Source organism: Vanessa tameamea, chromosome 22, assembly GCF_037043105.1.
Source record: "Vanessa tameamea isolate UH-Manoa-2023 chromosome 22, ilVanTame1 primary haplotype, whole genome shotgun sequence".
Lineage (NCBI taxonomy): Eukaryota > Metazoa > Arthropoda > Insecta > Lepidoptera > Nymphalidae > Vanessa > Vanessa tameamea.
Genome location: NC_087330.1, coordinates 7,805,044 through 7,828,319, shown reverse-complemented (window position 1 = coordinate 7,828,319; position 23,276 = coordinate 7,805,044). Strand labels below are relative to the sequence as shown.

Sequence of the window (23,276 nt, the reverse complement as noted above, 5' to 3'; positions counted from 1 at the left end):
CTTGTATTAATGTTTGCATTTAATATATTCAACGAGATCGAATGATTTGTCGCAAACACCTTAGCCGTACTTATGAATGAAACAGCCGTTCAGGGCTATTTCAGCGCGTGCGCAGGTCAGAAATAACACGCATAAGGGCATGCCACGATATCTGTAAATATAACTTCTACGTATGTATGTTATATCTGTTATATCAATGTGTTTCATTGAATGTTTTGTAATTAGTTACTTTACGTGTTACAGCATATATGAAGCTATTTTTAAGTTGATGGCCCAATGGTTAGAACGTGTGAATCTTAACGGAAGAGAGTGGGTTCAAACCCGGTCTAGTAAACTTTTACGTGCTTAATTTATGTTTATAAATGCATGAATAATCAAGAAAATCTTCCACATCTGTATCCACCGATCGGCATTAAATAAATAAAAACTCATATGCGTCAAATATCAAATCCAACTTTTATTATTTTGCTCGGTTAAGCACTTGAATATTATATTTATTTCACCGGATAACGTGCGTATAATGTAACTCACTAATGAACGTTGTAAGTCGATTGTAATTTGTGCAGTTATACAATGATATCTTTTTTTTTTATAAACATTGGACAACATCACATACATTACTCTGATCCCAATATTAGTAGCTAAAGCACTTGTGTTATGGAAAATCAGAAGTAACGACGGTACCAGAAACACCCAGACCCAAAATAACATCAAAACTAATCAACTTTTTCTCAACTCGGCCGGGAATCGAGCCCGGGACCTCGGAGTGGCGTACCCATGAAAACAGGTGTACACACTAGTCAACAACGGAGGTCGTCGAATATCTATTGTCGAATGTCAAATTTTGAACGTGGAATTATTAATCCAGTACGTGACGTCACGATATATACCTAGTATCACTATAAATGTTTGAACACAGATAAACTTATCGTCGGAAATCAAAAACGGAAAATTTTACATGATTAACGAAGAACTTAATATCATTCATAATACCAGAAGTTAACCGTATAATAATAAATTAATAAATAAAAGATAACTAGAGAATTCCCAGTTAATAAATATAGATTCTAAATACATAAGCCATTAGTATAATATTCGGTCGTTACGTGCCCCTACAACCAGGTTAATTGGCTATAAATTATAATAATTCGTATATTTGCAACCCACCGCTGACTTAATGTGAATTGATCGAGGGACTTTATAAAATGTCGTGTATTTTGAGGTTTTTGTGTGAAAAGTTTTAAATAAAAATAATTAAATAAACATTTGAAAGGCTATAAAGGCACAATACATCAATCTTAAACAAAGATCCCACAGATTCAAACTGTGCCAAGTGTCACTGTGTTTTGATTCGTATATATGTGTTTGTAACTTAGGTATAGTTTTAATTGGTGATAGGGTTTGGATACCCATCTGGGTAGATATTCCAGGTATTCTAACGCCATTGGTAAGGAATGGTTAATATTATCTACAGCGTCAATATATATGAGCGGTGGTAAGTGGTGACCACTTACTACCGCTCATATAGATGACCTCTGATTAGTCATATGATAAAAAATAGGAAAAGAAGATTACAGAATGCAGTTTCAAAAGAAACTCCACGGCGGGGAATCGAACCCCGGTCTCCCGCGTGACAGGCGGGGATACTCACCACTATACTACCGAGGATCATGTACTTAGTATCGAAATAGCTCTACAGTATATTTTATCGCAACTAATATGTAAATTGATGATGAAGAGTATTTATTTCTTACGTTTTCATCGTGATAATTTATTTGCACTTCTGCACTAGTTATTTTTAAAAGGCTTTTATTAAAAAAATATTAAAATTATATATGAGCTCAGTTACCCAGTTATAACGCATTGTAATGTTTTATTTTATTAAAATATATAAAGTAGATACTAGTTGGCACCAACGGCTTCGCTTACGTTTTATTGGTTGGTCGTCATATGTAAGGTATAAAAAAAGCCTGTGTCTTTCCTTGGCTTTCAAGCTTGCTTCATTCGAAATATCATTGAAATCAGTTCAGTGGTTTATTTGCGAAAGAGTAACAGAGTTGCTATCGTATTTATAATATTAGAATAGATTATACTCTAAATATAAAAATATGTTTATATTATACGAGATATACATATAAGAAATATTATATTAATATTAATTACTTAGTGGTAGGGCTTTGTGCAAGCCCGTCTGGGTAGGTACCACCCACTCATCAGATATTCTACCGCCAAACAGCAGTACTCAGTATTGCTGTGTTCCGGTTTGAAGGTTGAGTGAGCCAGTGTAACTACAGGCACAAGGGACGTAACATCTTAGTTCCCAAGGTTGGTGGCGCATTGGTGATGTAAGGAATGATTAATATTTCTTACAACGCCTTTGTCTATGGGCGGTGGTGACCACTTACAATCAGGTCGCCCATTTGCTCGTCCGCCTACCGATATTATAAAAAACAAATCTATAACCTTGAAAGAAACGACAAATGAAACATTTCTATAAAAAAAATCTAACCAACACAATACCTAAGTTGAAGTCTTATCGTTAATCCTTGCATATTAATGTCTTCATTATAATTAATATTCCTCAGAGCACTGTAAGATCGGACACTGACATTGGCATCCGTTTTATGTCTGACTTATGGCGAACAAAGTCAATTGTCTCGGCTAAATCTGCTTTTGAAATAAGGCAAAAAAAAGTTGTCTCGACTCGACGCGTGAGAAGCGAAGCGAATAATATCGTCAGATATGTTTTATTTATTATATATTTTTATTCTACCTACATTTTATTTATTTTTTTGTTAATGTGATTGTTTTATTTTCCAGGATATGTCGATTGTGACACAGCTGGTTTTATGAAGCCACTATAAGAATAATTATAGGTGCAAGGAGTAGCCTCTTAGATCCAGAACCTCGGGTCACAGAGAATGAAGTGTGTGAAGAAGTTCTTTTGACAGTGACCAGGAGGTCTAAATAAAATAAATGAAAAAACAAAACATTATTGATTTAAACTTTATTATGCTCTCTGAAACAGTCTTTGAAACAATAAACTTAGTGTCTTGATTTAATACCGAGAGATTCTACTGAGAATTGTATACAACAATACTGTAATGTAATGTCTCATTCTTAATGGAACAAATTCAGTTTCACAAATATAACCAAATAAAACAAACAAATAAAACAGCAAAAATAAACATATAAAGATAATTTCAAATGACAAAGCATAAAATCACAGCATCTGTACGAATAAGCTTTATGATTGTTATCGCTTAGCTATGCAAGTTGAGCTGTAACTTAATCGAGTACTAAAACAGGGTTAAGTTCAAGGTAAGACAAGTGAGTCTTAGTTTTCATGTGACACTCCCAAGTTTTATTCCTGTTTCCTTTTATCCCTTTGTCACGAGTCTGGAGTGATTACTGTCGTGTCGGAACAAACTGAGGAACATACTTGCAATAAGTTATACCCATGTTACGCACTTGGTTATTGGCTGACTTCAATCACAACTGCCAAATTATTTATTATATATATTTTTTTATATTAATGACTGGAATGGTGGCAAGAACGCTACCAGTACAGTATTAAGCTGTTGATTCTAAAGTAAGATCAGATGAATTGTTTCCACCTGTCAGTAGAGGTGGCAATGAACGATTGCGGTCATAGTGGGCAATCTCAACTAGAACTACCCAGCTGCACAGGAGACATAGCAATGTATAAGTAGATACGCCAAAACTGACAGGATAAAGTTCAGGTGCTAAAACAATGTCTTTTAGCTTTTACTTAGTGGTAGGCTAGGATGCAAGCCGCTAAACAACAATACTTAGTATTGTTGTTTTTCCGTTGGAAGGGCAAGTGAGCCAGTGTAACTAAAGGCATAAGAGACATAACATCTTAGTACGCAAGATTGGTGGCGCTTTGGTGATATGGACAATGAATATTTTTTCTTACAGCATCAAGTTCTATCAGCAGTCGTGACGATTTTAGATGAGATATTTTCTCCTTTTCGTCTGACATAAAATTAAAAACGAGGCACTGGAATCCAAACATAGGGCGACATCATACAAGAGATGATAGGATTTTGATAACAAGACATTAAGTTATCTTTAATTGGCCTCACCAGAGGTCGAAGGTCGAAGGACACGGTCCTTTGGATCTTCCGACTTTTTCGACTTTTTCCGAAATTTTTATTGATAGAAAGCTACATTATACATATGTGCTATAGTGTGTAAATGATATTCAAACCATATGATTTTCTTTATTAATAAATTTCACGAGTGCGAGGCTGGGGTGGCTCGATACTATTGTACATATTTAAATCAAACCCTGTCAACTTCTTTCGATACTTTTACAACTACAGCACTCGCGATACTTTAACAAAACCCACAAGCTGTATGAAACAGACAAGCATAATTTAAATTGAATGCGGTTGCAACCGAAGTACAGCTAGCACAAAAATACCAGTATTTTTATTTAATAAGCACCTGACACTAACAATTAGCCGCCATCTGACAGCCCTAAGAAATTATTTAATTACAATATATCCGACAGTATTGACATATTATGTGTGTCATATTTTATATATAATTAGTAATATAATTTTTTTTTTTAAGTATACTGAACTTTTATAGAGCTTGAAATTCGAGTTTAAGCTTTGTATTGTTTTTTACAATAGATAGCGCGTAATTCGTTATTTTTACTTTAATAATCTCGATATTATCGACTTTAATTTTAATTATATTTTGGTAGTAGTAGCCGAGATGGCCCAGTGGTTAGAACGCGTGCATCTTAACCGATGATTTCGGGTTCAAACCCAGGCAGGCACCACTGAATTTTCATGTGGTTAATTTGTGTTTATAATTCATCTCGTGCTCGGCGGTGAAGAAAAACATCGTGAGGAAACCTGCGTGTGTCTAATTTCAACAAAATTCTGCCACATGTGTATTCCACCAACCCGCATTGGAGCAGCGTGGTGGAATATGCTCCATACCTTCTCCTCAACGGGAGAGGAGGCCTTAGCCCAGCAGTGGGAAATTTACAGGCTGATTATGTTATGTATTTTGGTAGAAAAGTACTTTGGTAGAAAAGTAAAGTATTATTTTTAATCGACTTCAACTATTTAAAGATCAATTCGTTTTTATATATATACATACACGTTCAGAAACCGATTGTGGTGATTCTTTGTATTTCAATAATGTACTTGATACATCGAGGATTTAATTAAAATTATATAAACAAACTCCAACGCAACGCATATGATAAGTTCTGAAAATTAAATAATCTCAAATGATCAGCATACCCGTGCATAGTTTATTCGCCGCTCATTACAAATTAAATATAATAAAACCATATGCGGTAAAAGCACAACGACATCCGATTTCAGATCTTTTTATTTCGCTAATATATCAATCAGTATATTATAAGGGCGTAGAGCTGCGCGCGCGCAAGTGCCCGGGTTTCCGCTTATTATTGCGAGAGTCACGGAACGCACAGTAATGCTTTGTTTGAAGTGACTATTCAATATTTACTGCGTAATGGTAAGTTTAATTTTATATTTAATTAATTAACATACTCTATACAAATAAATGAAGGAGATGTGTATTTTGTAATGTCTCACTGAAAATAATTCGTTTCGAAAAAAGGTTTTAGTTTTGTATAATAAAATAACTGTTTTTTTTTTATTTAAAATATATTAGTTTTACTTATATTGTTTAACGAGGTACGTTCATTAATATTTAGGAAAAGTACCATAATGGAGCGGACACGTCAAAATTATGTCATCGATGATTTTCGAAGCATGTCGAGCATTCCTCGACAAAAAACGTAAGTGAAACCGGAATATTGAATAATAAGTTTTTTAAAAACACTGATGACGCTATTGATTGTAATTTACAATTCTAATATTTATTAAAAATATATGATACTTTTTTTTCTATTTTTTTTCAACTTTATTTCAAACTCCTTGATAATAATTTCGTTGTTATAAAATATAGTACTATTCGTACTATATTTTTATACTATACTATACTATATGTTATAAAATATAGTACTATTCGTACTATATTTTATATTATATATTCTTTATATCTAATTGGAAATTATTGCAATAAGTAACAACGAAATTATTATCAAGGAGTTTGAAATAAAGTTGAATATGAGAATCTTTTAATGATTTCAAGCATATTTTCAAAATACGTAGATGGTCAGGCTAATGCGGCACCTGATGGTAAGTAGTCACCACCTAGACCGTAGACCGTACATCTCCAATGCGTCACTGACTTGGATATTGCAGTTGTTAGCCATAATATAATTTAGTCATAACAACAACTGAGTTTTTCCAGCAACCAATTCTCTTGAAGCGAACAACAGTATTATCGATGCATAAAATGGTTATGAATTATTGTGATCTATTTTCGAATTGCTCTTAAGAATGGGCTCGGTTTAGTCCATTTGTGTTCGACCGGTTTTGTTACAGCCGTTCAGCTAATATAGGAAGACGGGATTAAACAGACAGGCGTCTTGCATGTGTGACTTGCTGTGTGTGAATCTTATTAGGCATATTCTAAATCTAAAGTGAAACTGCTCCGCACATTTGGTTACCGTCGTGATTATTTGCTAAGGTATATTTTATTTAAAAAATTATGTTGTGCGAGATTAATGGACTTCGACGCTGTTTTTTCGAATACGATTAAAGTTCTCACACATCATATTATGTATTGTTTTTTATGCACGTTCTTATTGTATCCACTTTGTAATAACGTATCCATATGGCGCTGCAGCGTCTATACTGTACATGGTATGTGCAAGTGATGCCGTGACGGCTCTTGAAATATTTAAAATTATTGCCAATACATTTGATTACTTGTCCGGATTGTAAAAAAAAAAAACATAAAAGCAGAAATGGACCAGTTGTTAGAGCGCGTACATCTTAACTTCAAATCCATTGAATTTTCATATGCTTAATTTGTGTTTATAATCATCTCGTGCTCGGCGGTGGAGGAAACCATCGTCAGGAAACCTGCATGTGTCTAATTTCGATGAAATTCTGACCTGCATTGGATCAGCATGTTGAACTAAGCTCCAACCTTTTCCTCAAAGGGAGAGAAGGCTTTAGCCCAGCAGCGGGAAATTTATAGCCTGTTACTGTAATCAAACGTTGACTGATAGAAATACTTTAGTGGAATAAATCATACAATACTATTTCATGCATTATAACTGTACAGCAATTCTGACGACAGCATGTCATAGCACCGAATGGGTCATGTATCTCTTATTCTAGGATTGTGCAATTGACATAATATATGTAATAAATTGAATATAAGTATATCTACTCATCGAGAAAACCATCTCATATCAATTGACCGTCAACCCAGTTAGCAAAACAATTAAAACAATCACCAAACCGTAACATGCATTATTCTTGTACGGTAAAAAAAGCATTTCTCTAAATCACAAGCTATTTTAGGACACAAATATGGAATAACGTAAATATCCGAACGTACTTGAAATTATAATAAAAGTAAACCATTTAAAACCGACGACAGTTTACCTCGTTTGCGCATTAACACCTAATTAATTCACGTTTCACAATCGAATTATTCACTGTCACTTGTTTCATTCAAACAATATATATTTTTAAGAGCTAGTGACGGATGTTTTGGCGCAAAATATCCGAATTTCCGGTGCAATCCACGCGTACAATCACCGCGTCCGGTGCTCCGCTCTTTTTTCGTCTTTTGTCATTCTTTACCTGACGATCATTGCTATTTTATTTTATTATAATGATGATATATTGTTTGATAAATTCGTTTCTTTATAGAATACTTTTAAGATTTTCAACTCAAAAGATTAGACATCAACAATGATTCAAGGTTATGATTGAATCAGGTAATTTTGCTCTGCTAGGTATCCCGTTGACAAATCAGATCAAACCAAAATATACTTTATTCCAGTAGACGGTTGCAAGCACTTTTACATTTTAATTGTACACCATTAAATTAAATTTATTTAGAGGATTTTGCCCAGCAGTGATAATTAAACGAATTGTTAATTTAATATTTTAACATTTCAATTTTTTAGGTAAAACAACACATCTCAATGTCCAAAAACTATCAAAATTATTTATGCACTAAATATTATCACCTAATTTAATTAAACATCTATTAACAATAGTTTTTTTCCACACACCACAACTTATTTTTTTTTAAATATAAATTATTGTAATCACATTATATTATATAATTATATATCTTAGCGTATTATAGATGTTATGACAGTTATAACTTTGATGTTTACGTAACCGATCTAATTTTATTAGAGCAAGTCGTAATAGTCTATAGGTAATTAAAACTGCAATTAGAATATAAGTAGCATATAATTGTAATTGTTCATGTACTGTTACTTGTGTGCAAATATCATATTAATAAATAAACTTAACTTTAATTCAAATTTGCTTTTTAGCTGTGAGTGACATCGTGAATCAGCGACTTGTTGATATCAATTGAACAAGCTATCAGGGACAGGGTAAATGTTTGTTCGCCGCCCCTATTATTACAGGGTGGCATTGTTGACAGGGCGCGACAACACGCTACTGACAAATTTTAAACTTTATAGTTGCAATAAAATATTGTTGATGTAAACAGTAATCGTAGCGTTTAATTTTAGAATTAATATTTTAGTGTTATGAATTTGATCAAATTTTAAATGAGATTGCTTTGATAAAAATATAGGATTAAATATTACTTAAATAACTTAAAGTTATAATATAGAGTTTCCTGCCGGTTCTTTTCGGTAGAATCTACATTGCGAACCGGTGTTAGTTTTAAGTTAAACAATTATGCAACGTGACAATTCAGTAATTGTAAAAGATTATTGGACTAAAAATATTTTGATTTGGTTTGGTTTAATTAAATGGCAACATTTTAGTTTTTTTTATTATATACGTTTTTTAATAGTCATTTTTTCAACGATTTCGTGACAGGGCTTTCTACAAAATTGTCGATATCGATTAGGTAAGTACAATGTAACCATCAATTATATAATTCTACCACGATACAGCAACAAAAACAAAATAATATAATTTTGTTTCGGTGAGTCGGCCAGTCTATTACAGGCACGAGGGATCGTGATTCCATGGTTGACGGCCCAGTGGCATCACTATCATGGCCCATTTACTTAACTCTCTGTTTTTCTTTCACATATTTAATCAAAACCGTAATAACCAATTAACTTTATCAAGTCATATGTATATTTACACAATGTTAAGTTACTTTTTGTATTACCGAAAGTTTAAAAAGTCATAAAAGTATATTATATGACGCCATGAGCCAGCCCTATCCAAACAAAAGGGTGAGCTTCGTAGTGGAACACTTGTTGCTCCCCTAACAATGAGTTTATTTCAATTTAATGGCACCCCACACGAAACATGGTCCGAATAATTCAGTAGCGGTTAAAGTATACGCCTAGATGGCCCAGTGGTTAGAACGCATGCAATTGAACCGATTATTGCGGGTTCGAACCGAGGCTTGTACCACTGAAATTAGTACTTCATTTGTTTTTCAAATTCATCTCGTGCTCGGCGGTGAAGGAAAACATCGTGAGGAATCCTGCATTTGTTTAATTTCAAAGAAATCCTGCCACATGTGTATCTTCCATCACTAAGCTCGAAACCTTCACCTTCAAAGTTAGAGGGGGCCTTAATCCAGCAGTAGGATGTTTATAGGGTCTTACTTTTACTTTATTAAAGCACGTATACGAGTCATTTTTAACGTAATAAAGATACTTTGGTTTCTTTTTTTAAGTAGTAAGGTACTTGCTTTTTAAAATATGCCGGCGATATTACCTGAAACAAACAATATAAAAACTTTAGGAAATATCATCGTATTTCGTATAAAAAGTAATATTAATAACGTTAAAACCATGTGTATTGTGAATTAAATAAAATGTTATTAAAAAACAATTAAATTTTACTTTTAGTAACGACTAGTGAATGGGTCACGTCTGTAAATGGTTATGCACCTTATTCCACCACGCTGGTCCAGTTCAGGCTGGTGGATAAATATTGACAGATTTTCATTATACATATGCAGGTTTTCTCACGATGTTTACCATTCACCGATATTTAAAGCTTATTAACTTCCTAAAATAAATCTATCGAAGTCAGACGAAGTCCAAATTAAATAACCTCACCATTGATATATCATCGAAGTTCTATATTCAAATTTTTATCAAATTGAAAATAGAGTATCAAATTAACATTTTTAAATAAAACTAAATAATGTTGTTACGAATTATTTTGCTATGTTCTTTTTTTAAATTGAAAATAGAACGTCAAATTTACTCCTTTAAATAAAAATAAAGAATATTATAACGACTTATTCCGCCATTATATAAGGTTTTCGTAGCTTATATGTTTTGTAGGATTAATCCGATCGATATTTACGATACAAGCAGGACAACGATTGAGATGTCGCGGCCCACGCAGCATTGTGTCCAGAGAAACATACGTGGATGTACTCTCGCCTGTAATGTTCGTTTAGCACGTATTCATGCGATTCAGCACACGTTAAAAAAATCTAATCTTTTTGCGTCACAATAATTTAATTCGATCGTTGCAAATTCCGTTGAATTCTTGAAATTTTACCAATAATAACGTATCTACCTATATATCTAGACTGGTGATCCAAAAATATTTCATTAAATCATATTTTCCGGTTTATAAAAAATAATTTGATGTCCTGATTTTTTATTGTTATAATAGAAAAATAATCATGAGCTGTCATGTTAAGGTGGTCGTAAGGGGAATTTCGCAATACAAAGTCGACGACGACGACGTCACGACGTTACACGATGCCGTGACGTGAAGCATTGCGTCATCGTAACGTGTTTATGTGTGTTTTATGTGATGGTAACACGATTCATCAATACTAGTGGGCCTCACGCGAAACTTCGCGTTTATGCAAAAGATTTTTTTAGAAATTTCGAAACCTAAGAAAGGTTTTGTTTTCATTAAATTTCAATTATTTTTTTAATGGTATACATTAGTTCAGATAGAACTGGAGTCTGTCGAAAACAATTTACTTTAAAATTTTTTTCGTATGCAGCCGTAGCCGCTCTTTAACCGGCCAGTATATTTTTTCCATCCTCTAAAATTAAATCTTTAAATCGTAACAGTTTAGTAAATTGCAATCAAGAATTATATTTAGAGACTATAACTGTTTTTTTTTTGTATGCAGCTATCGTCCCATAATCACTGGGACAAAAATCGGCTCACGCTATCAATATATAAGATTTTACAACAATAACATTAGTGATATTAAATATGGCTTTTTATTTTAAATATTGCATTTGTAGTATTTAACTCTAGTATTACTCCTATGTGGAGTGTTCAAGTATTTACTTTTTATTCTTATTGTTAACAATTGCCATGTTGATTCCGATCGCGATAATTCTCTTGTTTTATGGATGTTGTGCTTGCACGCAAATGTTTGGTTTGCGTATGGTTTACTAATATATACGTATTACTAATATATACGTATTACTATTCTGATGACATTACAATTATTAACTTATTTTATTAATTACAACAATATATATTTTTAATAGAATAGGTACGTGTCTGGTTTAAGTGGTCACTTTGGTTAGGACTTTGGCGCCGTTTAAAAAAAAACAATCCTTACATCACCAATACGATACTAGCGTTCTGAACTTGGATGGTATTGCCTGTAGTTACACTGGCTCTTGAAGCCATGGCAACACTCCTAAATTGCCTATACTATACAAATATACAGGATACTTTACAAGACTATCTAAAGATGTCTCTAAGATTTACAGTTGCAGTTTACGGTTTAACATAATTATATTTTCGAACTATTATAATTAACAAATTTATGATCGAATGTTTTATGGGATCCAAAGGTCCGATGCAAATGGCGCGCATTTAACCGATTAAGAGACACAGTTATTTAGTACGCAATTATATATTATTATGTTATTAAAACCATAGACACAATGGTATTTCGGATTTAGAAACTGAAGAGTTATTTTAGAGTTCCGTGGGTTAATGTTGAAACCGATATCGTTTATATTTCACTTTGACATTGAAGAAAACTAAGTTCAGAATAATGATTTCATAAATTAAGAAATTAATTTTGCTCTTTCTGAGTACAAACTGTAGGAAGGTAAATCAGACACGACCAGATAGTATTCAGGCGCGAGATCAACGGATTAAAGTTTAAATAATTCCAACTAGACTCCAACCGAGATTTTCGCAATAGAAAAACAGAATCATATTTTTACGGGCCCAACCTAGGCTTTGAACTTAGGACCACGGTGTCTACCTTATAAGCTAGTCAAAATAGGTAGGTTTAGGTAGACTAAGCGTTGTAAGTAAAAAAAAAATCACTGTACCAATTTAAATGAAACCAACTAAAGTTACTGTTATCGATCAGCACAACATATTAACTAGTTAATTTGAAGAGTTCCCATGGACAGTATACCTTCATAACAAAAATAGCACGCTTATATATGTTCGGGTTGAGTAAGCTACAAAACGCAGTGTCGTATATTATGTTAAGACATTAACTGTTGTGTAGAGCAAGGCGTTCACGTCATAGACACCATTATTGTATATGTGCACGCCACAACGTTTACTAAAATAGATAATTACCCATAAACAACAGAATTTATTTGACTTAACGTTTGAAATGAATTATTATATTGTAGATATTTAACGCTATCGTTTCATAAACGTTTCGTTATAATGAGTGAAAACAATAATGTATAATTGTGATTGATGAATAGGTATATGCTATTGAAGAAATTTTATACGTTTGTGTTTTTGTAAATCGAGTTAGATCTTGACCCAGAGAAAGCGTGCGGATGTCGAGAACGACTGGAATTTCACGATCGGTGAAGGATCTGTGAGGAATGAAATTCTGCCGTAAGTGTTCGCCAAAATGCAGCGTGGTTTTCCATATTTGGTGTAGTAAGACATACTGGAAAATGGGCTACCTGATTGTAATTGGGCACCAATGTCCATAAACATTGGCTCTGTAAGAAATATTAGCAATCCCTTACATCGCCAATGCGCCAACGATCTTGGGAACTACGATATGTCCCTTGGCATTGTTGCACTGACTCACTCACTGTTCAAACCAGAACATTTTAACAATACTGGCGGAGTATATGACAAGGTAGCACTTATCCAGACGGGCTTGCAGTAAGATTTACAAACAAGTCGAATTGCCACTACTTCGCAGTTAATTAAAAAGTGTTCTCATAAGGAGAGTAACTCAGTAGTGGAATATTTATGTAACTTTATCGTATATCGGGACAAAACGTGTGTATAAGTCAGTCAGTCATTAAGCATTAATGATGGCTGGTAATCAATAAACCAGCAAAGCAATACCAAAGCGAGTTCGTGTCAAACAGACGGACGAATCTTTTTGTAAATTTCCCAAGCTAATGGGATATTATTGCAAGTGAATGATTATGACGGTGATTTTAATATTAAGCCTAGTACATACTGAATACATTACTGAAAATGTATGTATTTTTTGTATTTTTAACAAAAATGAAGTTCAGGAAAATTTTTATTTCATATAAAGCCGTTAGATTTGCTTCTTGATTGTGAAAATAATACCACCAGTTTAGAAAGAGATATATTTATATGAGAAAAACTTAAATTTCATTTTATTATAAAGAGAAGCATTACATAGACAAAATCTACATATAATTATTATATCAAATAGTATATATTGGTTCAAAGTTAGTTAAAGTTATTCATGTAATGTTTTAAATACTTCTTTAAATATTGTGATGTATGTACAGACTAGTTTTTGCAGCGGCTTCACTCGCGTTTTAGGGTTTGGTTCCAAGAAGGGGCCTATGTCCTTCCTTGGAGATCAAGCTTGCTTTATACCAAATTCGGTTCAGTTTTGGTTCAGGTTTGGCCGTAAAAGAACTACAGACACTTTTGCATTTGTAATATTAGTACAAATGTTCAAATTGGATGTATTTTAATTCAAATGTGATCATAACAACAGGCCATGTTCTTAAAGTAATCATTATAGCATTCTCATCTGTGGACTAGAGATATGATATTCACTTACTACTTGGCTCGGGATCAGCGGCATTGCAAAAAGACCTAAAGATCCTTTCATTCAGAGAATGTTCGGTGTGATATCGAGACGGAGATATCGTATTCGCGCGCGAGCGATAGAGACAAAAGACGATCTCGGTTTGATTCTTGGCAATTGTCCACCGGAAGGCGGCTTTTAGCAATAAAATAATGAACTGAAATACAAAGATTCATTCAGCTGAGTGAGGTGTGCATTCATTTTTTATACAATTTTAATGATAAATCTAATATAAGGTTAAGTTATATTTAATATAATAATTAACAATGCTAAGGCTAAGAATAACATCAGTAGAAACATTACTTAACCGCCCTACTAAGTAATGTTGTTTTCTAGTTGGTGAGCCAATGTAACTACAGGCACAAAACACACATTTAATGGATGGAGAGGTGACCGCTGACCATCAGGTGGCCATTTGATAGTCAGCCTACAAATTAAAAATAAAAATATACTTAAATAACTTGTCTTCAAAGTACGAATCAGTTAGTAGGTATGAAATAAAGTGTTCTGATAAATAACATACATGATTTTAACTGGATGTTTCGAAAAGTTAAATATTCAATGCTAACAGTTCAAAGTACGTTGGTCTTGATTTCTAGATTACAAATATAATCTGTTAGGCGATATGGGAAATTGGGGTTCGTAGTTACACTAACGAAAATACAATATTTAATTTCTCTCTTAGGTTCTTAAACGAATGACTCAAGATCATGCGAAAAATTAGTCGTAATTCCGTTAAAATAATCTTTGAGTGCCACATTATGATTCGCGGCAAATGTGTTTAATCTAAAGTTAATATGTACTAAAACTGATAAAGCGCCATTTTCTAAAAAATGATCATTAAATTCTTGATGACTTTTACGTCGCTATTAAAACATTGTTCGAATAATACTTTAAAAGGTGAATCGCTAATTATCACGATTATCAAAAGATTTTAAATACGTGATAAATTTTATGGATTATTTTAAAATTATGTTTAATTATAAATATTCAAATCGAGACCTTTAGATAATGCATCAATATGGTTTTCCTCCTAGAATGAGTCAAAGGGGTAACGGAAATTAACATTACGTAATCAAAGTAAGAAGTCTATATGTATGAGAAATGTATGTATGTCTTTGTGACCCTAAACAGACAAATGGTTAGACAATAGGAATCTTAATCTTCGGGAGAAGAATCTTTAGTTCAGCAGTAAAAGGCTATTTACTTTAATAGAACTTGTTAAACATAACTTCGTATATCATTTGCGATGATACGCAATTTTGATACGTGTGTCTTTAAAATTCTATAATTGTTATAGTCGATACCGACAATCACGTTCTACCACATCACATTGTCCTTATATAATAGTTTTTCTGTCAACGATTTTATTATTACGTATTTTGAACGCTAAGAATATAATTTATACCGTACAAATCCTAATAAGATATTGCTCTGAGGCTTCCATCATCGTGAATGGTAATACATTTTAAGGAGTAATCAATCAAGCTTTGTCTGCAGACTGTATAGATTTTAAATTGAATTTCTGTTAACAATACACGGATTACAGGCCGTACTTTGTACTATAATACAGCTGTGAAATAACAAGCCAAGATTTGACGTATAGGGAAACATACAGCGCGCGTTTTGCAAGACATTTTTATGGTTGTGAAATAGACGTTACGCAATGGAAAGCGTGGATTTCGTTCGCGTCGAATGAATATCAGAACGGATTAAGATATAAAGTACTATTGATACGTACAATGGTGTGGGATTATAGGTTATTTATAAGGATTTTTGAGTAGCAACTTTGTAATTTGGACGTGTAGGTATTTTCCTATTGAGACGTTTAAATTGTTCAAGTGTATCTTGAATATTTAACACACATATACGAAAGAATACTTTTATTTCGGATTTATGTTCAAAAAGTGCGTCTTGTTCTCGTAATATGTTTTGGACGTGTGACGAAGTTCCCGTCTCGTGTGGAACAGACGGACAAAATTGACAAAAGTCTCACACAATGATCAAATGTGTGATAGTACTGTAATATTTTCAATAAAATGTACCCGTATGTTGTATAGGGCGTGCAATTATTAATAAATGACTATAAGTTGCAAATAAGGTATTATTAAGAAATATCACTTATGTAAAACCGAATAAAACCCAGGTAGTCGTATCATATAACCTAGTAGGAAAATAAATATGAAAAAGCGCTTGGGAATTCAGTACTCTAAAAGCATTCGGACAAGCCCGCAGTAAAATATTATGAACACATAAAGAGTCCACAATGCGGGAGCACTCGCTTCGATTATCTCCCGTATTTGTCTATGTTTTATAGCGGTACTCACATTTATAGCTGTTCGATATTATTTCGCGTATTTTTTATGCAATTGGCTACCGCAACCCCCTTTGGGTGAGAAAGTTTAGCATGGATACGCCTTTTTATAGAAATAATATTTTATTAACTGCTTTTTTTAATGTCTGTTTCATTGATCTTATAAGGGTTCTTGGCTGTGTAATCGAGATTTTAATAAGTAGTCCAAAGATGAAAGTTACATAACTATTTGTAAGTTCGTGTTTCAGCCATTCCAGTCGTTTCCATATTAAATTGAAATAAGGAGATGATTGAGAATGCATTTGTGTTTGCGTTCTCGTGTCCTACAATAATTTTGCACAGTTGCTTGGTACCAAACAAGAATATCCAACGTGGCTAAAAATACAAGGTCACCATCATCATAATAATGATAATACATATCATCACCAGATTTTACAGAAATTAAAATCTTAAAGCAATAAAATTTTGGTAGTTTTTGTAATTTTTTTTTTGTAGCAAACGTACATGGAATTTAAAATTATAATAATAAATATATATATATTCGTAAAAAAAAGACCGTATCCACACTTACTAACGTCCGATACTGTCCTCTTCACAATACCACTTCAGCCTATCGGGCATTTGAAATAAAAAAAAATAAAAAAATGTTAAAATCGCCCCTCGCGAGACTCGTAAACTAGTCCGGAGTCGTCCGTCCAATTAAATATGGATGTGTTCGACCACTTTCATTACGCGGAATTTTTACCATAACCCTCGATTTTTGTTACTTTATATTGTTAATACGATATTGAATTATTAAAACGGTTTGTTATTGAAGGGGTGGAACAGATCAACAGAACAGTGAATTATTTCTTGAATAAACCAATGTCTACAAGAGACTCTAAGGAACGTAATAACTTTAAGGAGACAATCACTCGCCTTCATTAAAACTATATATTTATTAGCTAAACTGGCATTAATTTATGTGAAAAGTTTTTGATCAAATTTGTGTACTAATTTATAGGCATTCATTTATCAACCTAACAACTAATCAGAAATAAACGAAGGCAACCATTACAGTAATAATTCATAAATATATATACATAAGTATTTTCATCTCGTCTAAGTTTATTCGATATTTCATCTCTAAATAATTCAAATGAAATATATAATATATTTCTATAATTGATGGTAGGGATTTGTGCAATCCCGTCTGAGTAGGTACCACCCAAGATATTCTACCGCCAAACAACAGTACTTAGTATTGTTATGTTCCAGTTTGAAGGGTGAATGAGCCAGTGTAAATACAGGCACGAGGGACAAAACATCTTAGTTCCCGAGGTTGGTGGCGCATTTGACCATTGTCTATGGGCGTCAAATGGAAATTCTACTAAGAATAATCGGAGAATCTCAAAAGTTATTTATTTACACTTACTTAAATACAAATATGCTCGTTAAGATAATTTATCTTCAATGTTATAAGTTCAGAGTTAAATATCAAAAGTAATCGGCTAGTAAATATCCCACCGCTGGGCAAAGGTCTGGACTGTAAAATAAACATTATTAATTCATAAATATTTGAATTTAGAAGTTCCTCACGACGGTGATACGTTATAATGCACATGTGTGAGTAACCCTCTTAACTTCCACACGAACAGTGAGAAGTCATGCCCAGATCAAACGGCTATTTCTTTCCTAAAAACTCTAATATAACACTGTAGCATTAGCATTAGCAGCCTGTAAATTTCCCACTGCTGGGCTAAAGGCCTCCTCTCCCTTTGAGGAGAAGGTTTGGAGCATATTCCACCACGCTGCTCCAATGCGGGTTGGCGGAATACACATGTGGCTGAATTTCGTTGAAATTAGACACATGCAGGTTTCCTCACGATGTTTTCCTTCACCGCCGAGTACGAGATGAATTATAAACACAAATTAAGCACATGAAAATACAGTGGTGCCTGCCTGGGTTTGAACCCGAAATCATCAGTTAAGATGCACGCGTTCTAACCACTGGGCCATCTCGGCTCTATTATATAACACTGTAAAATGTATAATTACATATATTTTAATTATACACCTCTTAGAAGATCAAAAAAGGAATATGAAAAAGCTTGTTAATAACAATTCGCGACAATATCCTTTGTCGTATTAATTAATATGCAACTTTGATATACATCTTGACTATTCTCAACATGACGCCATCCTTATGCGACACTCATTTTTACTTATGTACGTTAAATTACAAAATTACATCAAACCCGATACGATTACAAAACAACTTTATCGCTAAGGTAATAGAGTTCAATATTTTTTTTCGTACGCGTTAATTAAGTTTGTCGGATATACAGGGGTGTCATAATTGAGACAAAGTCGTCCCGGTGTCATTGTAGGCGTTGTGTTCACACACCCTTAAACATTTGAGTTTTTTTTTTTTTTTCAGTAATTATGTTGTTTTGAATGATCGAATACACTTTTCTTGGTAAAGATAAATTAATGAGCGGTTCCCTTCGCGACGGTTTGATTGTACTGACGCTTTTGTGATATTGTTTTAATATATATGTATGTATGTAATAACATACATTGATGTTGTATGTTGTGGTGAATATAAGGAATAATTGTATTCAAAACTTCATTATTAAGGGGACTGTTAGTGACATTTCAATAGAGCATTATTTTAATGACAGGCAAAAGTCGAGTGTTATAAAAATGTAATGAATGTTATTTTTAATTACAGGGATATTGGTATCTATAGTTTTAAATGATATGATATAAACTGTTTGTTGTATATTTCAATACTTATTCATCAGGTGCTGGTATAATAAAGTAAACCAACGACTAAAGCCGCGGGCTACGACTAGTGTTTATATATTTTGGTGACAACGAAAAAAAGTGTCTTAAAGAAATAGCCGACAGAGAAAACAGTCGATTAAGATCGAACAGATACCCCCCACACCCTGACAAACCGAAGTCAGTGTGAAGGAATGATTAATGCGATCTCACATTAGGTTAAACGAGGGGAGTTCGCAGTACCTAAGATTTTAAATAATGTGTATTGAAAATACTCGGGGCTTATGTTAAATTGAAAATTCTTGTTTACATATAAGTATTATAATACGATTTCGTTTAATGATTTGATATGTTTCACATTACAATGCTAGGTACCACAGGTGGTATACCAAGCTTCTAGTGGCTAGATGTAGACCTTATGACCTCCAGTTCGGCAGCATGTGTCGCCTGGTATGTCTCACCCACCCCAGTCCCATCAAAGTTTGAAAGTGAATGAGAATACACCTTTGTTTGAACAGACTTGTGTAACCTGCGCAAACATTGCCGTCTTTGGGATTGGCCAGCACGTTTTTTTTTTCCTTTTTATGGTATAGGTTGGCGGACTAGCATATGGACCACCTGATGGTATGTGGTCACCACCGCCCATAGACAATGACGCTGTAAGAAATATTAACCATTCCTTACATCGCCAATGCGCCACCAACCTTGGGAACTAAGATGTTATGTCCCTTGTGCCTGTAGTTACACTGACTCACTCACCCTTCAAACCGGAACACAACAATATTAAATGCAGTTTTTTGTCGGTAGAATATCCGATGACTGGGTGGTACATACCCAGACGGGCTGCACAAAGCCCTACCACCAAGTTAACGTTGGAAAATGATTACTATATATTATTCGTATAGAATTATTTCGATATTTTATAATAATGGCAGACCCGTTCAACCTTACATAATGGCGATGTATATATAAAACATATATTTATAACAACGGATTCGAGGAGCGCTACGAAAATAACAGCACATACATTTAGTCGTATAATACAAGTCAAAGTTAATATTAACACTAATCTTTTTATATGATATATTGTTTTAACGCGTGACTCTCACTGAATACTTCTTCTATCATATTTCTAAATACCGCTATTATGATAAATTCTTACAATGCATTATATCATATTAATGTATTTTTTATTTGATTTCGCTTCGATATATTTTTCTTTTGGTTTTCGTAAATGTTTAGCTTAGCCCACGTCTTTATTATAACACGTTTATATATATAAAAAAACAACTTTGTGTATTTTTTAAAATAGAACTCTAGAATTCTTTGGTTTTATCAAAAATTGCTCAGTACTCATTCTTTATTAATTTACTTTATATAACAAATCAATAACTTCTATCGAAATAAACAGCTTCGCTACATAGCATAAAACAAAACCGGGGCGGGTCGCTAGTATATAATAAATCAATCAATATCCTAGCCCTTATTTTAAGGTGTTGTTTTAACAACAATATCACACTCATCTATCAATCATAAAAACCTTTGCTTAAAAAATTCATGATGACTTACAGAATAAAAAAAAAAAAATAGTTTGAAACACAATCACTGAAACGAACAATGAATGAAATATACTCGACTAAATAACTAAATGAACAGTAACGAACTCAGTAAATTTATTGGAATGTTCCATGAGCACGGCCGGTCTATGCGACCCCTAGTTATAATTACAATAAATAATGCTGGACGTTTAGTTGAATACCAGTATATTTGAGGGTTAAGCGACGGGCGGTGACGGGTTACACCGATGATTGTTGTCTTATGGTAATTAATGGAATTCATGAAATGTGGCTGTGTCAACATTAATTTGTAATTTATATAATGCAAATCGTTACATTTATGTGTAAGATCGAGTTTCGAAGTTGCAACGTACAATATTTCATTAGTATGTATAGATATTTAAAAAAAAAAAACTAAATGTTTTTTTTTTTTAATCAAAATATATCTCGGTTTACATTTTCGCACTGATGCGGTATTTCGATATATACATATATAGAGGTATTAATTAAGAAAAATGCAAATTTTGCACCAAACATTCGTCCAAGATGTGTCACGTCCCATCTGGCAATCAATTGTCCCAGCGATGCGCGGGCGCATAAATTTCGCGCTCGTACGCATATCTCTAATTAACCCTTAACTGACGCGGGCTTCGACCGCGACGTAAATCTCCGTGAACAACTGAGAACTCTCCGTATTTAATTGAATTAGTTAATACAAAAGCGATCGTTATAATAAATAAGGTTTTACTTTAATTTAGTTATAGTGTTTTATATTAGTAATAAAAGGCATTGAATATATTTAAATGGTCCGATTAGGTTCATTATATTTTTAGTTGTATTTTTTTTTATATATAAAAAAAGGTAATAAGTAATACAGCTTATCCTTTTGAGTAGAAGGTTTGAAACTTATAACAGATTTCCTCACAATATTTTTCCTTCACCCCCGATCATGAGATGAATTACATATATAAATTTATCAGATGAAAACACAGTTGTGCTTGCCTGGGTTTGATCCCCAATCATCGGTTAACATATTCGTGTTCTAACCACCGAGCCATTTCGTCTCTGGTGCAGTTGAACAACTTCGTGGGAAGCGCCAAAACTTCATTAGAAATCACTTTACCCAACATTGACTTTTAAGTTTTTTTTTTCAATAAAAATACTCACAGTATTTGACAAGTCGTAAAATCGTAATATCATCCAATTATTTAGTATATTTCCAAGTAAAAATATCAAATATTGAGTTCAAAGGAATGTTTTGTCTCGAACGGACATATTTGTGGCTTGAAAACGTCCAAAAATGTTTATTGTTGTAATAAAATCTGGTGCAAAATTATACGTCGTTTGTTTATTTGATTTATGTATCGCTAAGTTGGCGCCTCGTTAACTGTTGTACGCAAGGGCTCAACATTGTTGTCTGAAATAACTAGATGTGTTCATTTGTGTTAGATATATGGTATGTTATTTAGTTGCTAAATGTTGATACGAGGATCAACAATAAAGTCGAGTTTGCTTGTTGTCACAAAATTGTTATTCCTTGCAACTAAGTTATTACTAGCTACGACATTTCTAATATATGTATGTAAAGTGATATACATACTTAACATTTCAAAACTCAATTACATTCCAAAAATATTAAATTTTATGTGTAAATCCTTAAATTATTTATAAGTATGTTGATTATATCCAGATACTCCATGTTTTTCACTACAATCGGTGAAATTGTTTAGTGATAAATTATTAAAACATAGTTACTTTATTTATAACATTACTTTGACAAAACTTTCAAATACATTGACTGATTTTTTTTGGGTTGATTTTTTGTTAGTTTTACGATTATAACAATCGTAATTCAAAATCTATTTTGTATTTAAAATATCGTTTGTATGAAGTTTCATGTTATAAGTAGCGGATCGGCAAATGGACCTGATGTTAAGTGGTCACCACCACACATAGACATTGACGCTGTTAGAAATATTAAACATCCCTTACTTTCGTCACTGCGCCCTCAACTTTTGGAACCAAGATGTTACGTCCCTTGTGCCTGTAGTTACACTGGCTCACTCACAATTCAAACCGGAACGCAACAATACCAATTATTGCTGCTTACCAATCTCATGAGTGGGTATTACAAGTGGTACCTATCCAGACGGGCTTGCACAAAGCCCACCTGGTAGCTACCAATTGTAATTAGCCAAGATGATTTTTCATAATGAAATTTATAATTCAATCTCACAACGGCATTGAACATAAAATGAACATAACATTGTTAAGTTATTGTGTTTGTAAGTTTGTATCGACATTAATCACAAAAGGGTTAACAAAAAAAGAAACTTTAAGGTTAATTATCTTTTCAAACTTGCCAAGTCATGCCCTCGTTACGATTGTCCGACTTGAACTCGTTTTTTGCTCTAACATTAGCAACATGGAATAACAAAAGTTAAGTTACTAATAAGTAATCAAGTTTAGTTCAAGTTTAACATTCTAGAAATTTAAAATCATTTATATTTAAT

At 33.2% G+C, this 23,276-nt stretch overlaps 1 protein-coding gene and 1 non-coding gene across 2 annotated transcripts in view; both read right to left on the bottom strand.

Annotated features, from left to right (window-relative positions):
* Positions 1-23,276, bottom strand: part of LOC113397644 (transcription factor SOX-6) — a 179,234-nt gene that overhangs the window by 117,323 nt on the left and 38,635 nt on the right. The window lies entirely within an intron of this gene.
* Trnad-guc (transfer RNA aspartic acid (anticodon GUC)) lies at positions 1,597-1,668 on the bottom strand. Its single transcript has one exon. It is a non-coding gene; the product is annotated as a tRNA-Asp (tRNA).